Here is a 5,045-nt window from a genome sequence, read left to right as displayed (position 1 = left end):
ATTTGATTATGGCCTTAATTAAAATAACCAAATTCATTGGATTAAATTAATTAAATTCATCATTAACTTTAAATTGGTAATTAGGACAAATATGGCCATAATTAAAATAATCAATTAAGTTAAATCAATTAAGGCTGTATTTGCAAAGATGAGCCCATTTTATAATTGACCGTATTTTAAATTAATTAATCGGTTAATTATGTCCTAATTTGATTATAATTGAAATATTGTGGCCAATGATCGATGTTTTAAAATTTACCCATTTATTCAACTTAAATGCTTTGCCCTTTATACGCATATATACGCTAAATATACATACACATATACAATATACACATGGTGCCCCTCTTTTCTTTTAAATCTGGATCGAGGCCCAGTCCAATACCAGACTGACCCGGCCCAGATCAATGATAAGAGGGGTAACACCCCTTCTCTTCCTTATTTTCACATTTCCGTCATGCCAAACATCCCCTTCTCTCACCTCTCTTCTACTTTTAACCCTAACCCTAGTAGCCGCCTAGGATTTCTCCTCTCTCTCATGCCAAAAATGGCAATGGCGCAGAGAAGAGCAGACTCGTTCAGTCTCTACATGTCCATATGAGGTAGCATTAATTGCTACTCCCCATTTCTCCGCTCATTCTCACCAAATGCAACCTAAGCTAGGTTATTCTCCCCCCCCCCCCCCCCCCCCTCTCTCTCTCTCTCTCTCTCTCTCATTTTTCATCATTATTTTTCATCTAAACCAAGTACACAATGCATTGATGACCTTGGTTTGAGCTGTTTCAACTCTCGGATCTCATTGGTTCTTCATGAACCGACCGGATCGAGGGTGAATGATTGAGAATCGACTATTCAAAATTGTTTTTTGTTAAATCTTAGCCTATGGTTGTTTGATGGAAGGATGATTTCTCAGAAATCACACTAGTCCCACATCGGTTGGGGAATTAAGGTTGGGTATTTAAGGGTTCTATAAATAGAACCTCCACTTCATTGAATTAAAGAGAAGAAGTTCTTGAACACTCAAGCATGCGCAAAAGCTTAAGATTTGAGTTTTGACTCGAGTTTTGGGCTGTGCTAGTGAAATTTTGCACTTAACTGTTTTAAAGTTTAGGTTTCTAGTTCAAAAAAATTGATTTTTATCTTCTTGTGTGTGGTTGAGTTGAGGACGGGAAGCATAAAGGATTTCAACTCTATTCTTGCTCGCGGCTGCGTATCAAAAAGGTAAATTTTTGTCATTTTTCTGCTTTTGTTTAGTTTATGTTTAGCTAAGACGTTTAGTTTAAGTAATGATCTGATTATTGATTTGGTATGAATGTTATAATTATATGGCAAGTGAATATTGGCTCAATTGAGTAGTGTGTTTGATATTGGAGTTTATTTGGCCATTCAACCATATCTCGAACACTGTATACAATTCTTTAGACACTCAATATATTGATACATGATCTTGAGTTTAGTAATTTGAGCCTGAAAGATTGGTAATGAAATGTTTTGGTCTCATTTGCCTAGGCTATCTATTATTGAGCCAATGATATGAATTAATTAAAGGTTAGAACTAGGAGGGAAATGAGATTAGGAAGTGTTTGAACTAATGGAAGGTTGTTAATTATTAAGAAGGAAGTGTGTGAGTTAATAATGGGTCATTAATTATTAAGAAAGAACTGAGCAAGTATACTGTTTTACAGAACTAACCTTTGTGATGCCAAAAATGTGAAATAGGCAGGGGGAAGGGAAGAGCAGAGCAACATAAACATTTCTAAATCTTATTGAGAAGAATCCTGCCTACTTGATTATATACATACATGAGCCTATTTTGATATTCCCTTATAAGGTGGAGATAATGTACTTAGAATTGAATGTGGTTATGAATGTCTTCACTTAAAGACACAGTGGATAAAACAGGGATTAACTAACACCTTTTTTCTGTTCTTATAATTGGAGTCACTCATATAGCCTCTATTACCTTTCATAGAGTCATTATGGCAATTCTAATAAGAAAGAGGATGAAATAAGATTAAAAGGGTCCCAAATAGTTTGACCTAGTTAAATGAAACAAAGGTAGTTTGTAGTTGTATTTGTCTTGCTTGGGGGGGGGGGGGGGGGGGGGGGGGGGTTAGAGTCTGTTTTAATGAAGGGATAGGAAGAGTATGGACATAGGAGTTGAAACCAGGACATGACCTTAGATAGGAGGGTTTGGAGGACCCAAATTAGGGTAGAAGGCTAGTAGATAGTCTCGCTATCCGCTCTTATTAGTAGTCGCATTATTGCAATATAATTTCTTGTGCTCCGATTTCTGCTATTATCTGTTATTATGTGTTATTTCCTGTGCTTTGGTTATCCTGTGTCATCTGCTCTGATTTCTGCTATTATCGGTTATTTTCTGTGCTCTGATTATCCTGTATTATCTGTGTCGCTTGCATTATTTCATTTCCATATCGCTTTAAATCTCTTATCCGAATCTCTTAACCTTATCTAACCGTATCTGACTTCTTTTTATGCTTTTATTGAGCCGGGGGTCTTTCGGAAACAGCCGTCCTACCTTGGTAGGAGCCAGGTCTGCGTACACTCTACCCTCCCCAGACCCTACGATGTGGGATTTCACTGGGTTGTTGTTGTTGTTGTTGTTGTAACTGTGAATGATACTACTTGTCATCTGCCTGATTCTGATGGGATGGGAAAAAAAGGGGGCAACACATGACACACACACACATACTTGGCTAGAATTAATCTGGGAATATGATATACATACCTGTCTAAGTTTAAAGGATCAAAAGTAGGATTGGGGTAATTCAGTAATGATAATCTTATGGCAAACTGGCTAAGCTAGCCATTTGCATCTGTACTGTGCATGAGATAGGGAATGGTTTAAATGACAGGATCTTTGTAGTCGCAAGGGTTTATGAGTAAGCTAAAGACTCCATAACACAAAATAGCCTTTTTAAAACGTGCCCTGGGAGAGGATCAAGGGGAATCAAATCTTGCTTGGTTCACAACACCTTTCCTCCATATAAAGGACACCATGGCATTTTTGTAAGTCCATGGGGGTGCTTGTTTACTGAGAAAACACCTCATGATCCTACAAGTCCTATCATTAGGCCAAGGGCATCTTAGGGTAAAATCAAAGCTATTTTGTCAATATGATCTACTGAAACTAAAAAAAAAAATGAATCTCTATGTATAACTGGTTGATTTAGACATAAAAGAGGATATGTTTGACTAGAAAGGAGTTCTAAGTCATGAAAGCTGAGCCATTAAGATCGTTAGAACTACTTGAATCTTTTCTTTAATAGCATAATTGTTCTTTCTCTTTCCCTATTATCTAATATAGTGTATGCAAGTTCTGTGTGCCTATTTGTGCATTTCTCTCATTTTATCAAACTGAACTAAGGCTTAAAGATTGCTCCTATGCCATCTCTGAATATTTGGGCTCATTTATACTTTGCCCAGCCATGTTTAAACTATAGTCTCTATGTCTTGAATGTCCTTTTGTGAACACATCTTCCCTATTTGGTTAAGAATATAAGTAGTTAAGCTGATTCATTTACTCATCCCTGTATTAGTCGTAAGAGTTGCCAAAGGCCTGAATTTGATGCTGAATCTATGTGAAAAGCCTGGCCTATATCTAGTTTTGTTGGGCTGGGTTTGAGCTTAGTTTGGGTTGAAGGTGATACCTTTGATTTGCTAAATGTAAGTATAGGACTTAGAACCTGTTCTGAGGCTTAGTACACATAGAATGTACCCTAGGTCATTAATAAAAAAGAAGGTATACATTTGATATACACCTGATATACATCTGATATACACATCATGATGTGTATATCCTGGGTATATTGTGTATGAGGATAAAACAGGTAGTAACACATAGAGTATGTCTATTAAGTGGGTAAAGAAATAAGAAGGATCTCATTAGTACTTAACTTTGACTTAGCTTTATTGTAAATGGGTAAATGGGCCTAGCCCAATCTGGATTCAATAAAGAATAGCCCAGCTTTCAGAAAATCCAAGGTGGGAAAGGGACTCGATCACTTTGCTGCTGTATTTTATCTTGGGCTGTCAAAGCCCAGTGGTGTACATGTGTGTGTGTATGGTATTGTATTTAAGAATTATATATATACATACATACGTTTGATAAGATCAGCAGTATTTTTTTTAACCGGGTCCTTTTTCTTTTTCCTCTTCTTCACGGCATTGCCAATAGGGCCGAGTCAAAACCCACCGGTTGGGCCAAGGCACAACAGGAAATTCTTTCGAAATATGATCGAGTCCAACGACGAAAGGGAAGCTAATATTATAAGCACACATAAAGCCCAACCATGGGTGAAAATGGCCAACTAGGGGCTTGGTACGCCCCTAGCCTGCCCCTCTTTATTTATTCGGCATTTTTATCATTCTTGGGTTTGTTGTATTTACTTGTAAAAAACTCATATATGTTATTGAAATCCGTATTGTTTGAACTAGTCATCTTAGGACAATGGTGATTACGCTGTTTAGTAGACCTCTTAAGTCCCCACACGAATTTCAAAACCCGAATTTAGTATAACAATTTCTTCAAACCCGAATTGCCAACTAACAAAACAACTTCGATACAAGTTAAAATGGGAGGACAAAAGGGATTTTCAAGATCATAAGTATTACGGCATTTTCCTTTAACAAATTGGATCAGTTTTTACTCAAGGAATGCTTTTTACAATTAAATTAAGTTTCTAGATCAAAATAAAAGGTTGGGTCGCACCCTATTGTAGGAAATAAAGATTTTGGACCAAAACCACTGGGAATAAACAAGTAATTTTTGGGCCAAGCCCAACATAAAGCAAAGGATCTTTGGGCTAACCCTCAAAAGGATTTTTAGAAAGGAAACAAAAATACAAATAAGAATTTGGGCCAGGCCCAAACTAAAAACGCTCTCTCTAACAAAGTCATACTTTTCAGGCTTCAAGACCAACTCAAAAAAAAAACCAATTTTATGTACACACATATCCATAGATTCATGATAAAAGAAAACTACTTTATAAGTTAAACATGTTCAAAATATGTTCATAAATACG

General features: G+C 36.6%; 1 long non-coding RNA gene across 1 annotated transcript; it reads left to right on the top strand.

Moving 5' to 3' along the window:
* Positions 1 to 439: 439 nt before the first annotated feature.
* Positions 440 to 4,457, top strand: LOC132641130 (uncharacterized). The gene is made up of 2 exons (XR_009582695.1): positions 440 to 1,221; positions 4,199 to 4,457. It is a non-coding gene; the product is annotated as an uncharacterized LOC132641130 (long non-coding RNA).
* The last annotated feature ends 588 nt before the right edge of the window (positions 4,458 to 5,045 follow it).

The sequence above is a fragment of the Lycium barbarum genome, chromosome 5, assembly GCF_019175385.1.
Source record: "Lycium barbarum isolate Lr01 chromosome 5, ASM1917538v2, whole genome shotgun sequence".
In the NCBI taxonomy this organism is placed as follows: domain Eukaryota; kingdom Viridiplantae; phylum Streptophyta; class Magnoliopsida; order Solanales; family Solanaceae; genus Lycium; species Lycium barbarum.
The sequence above is the reverse complement of the archived record's forward strand: the minus strand, read 5'-3'. Positions and strand labels throughout refer to the sequence as shown.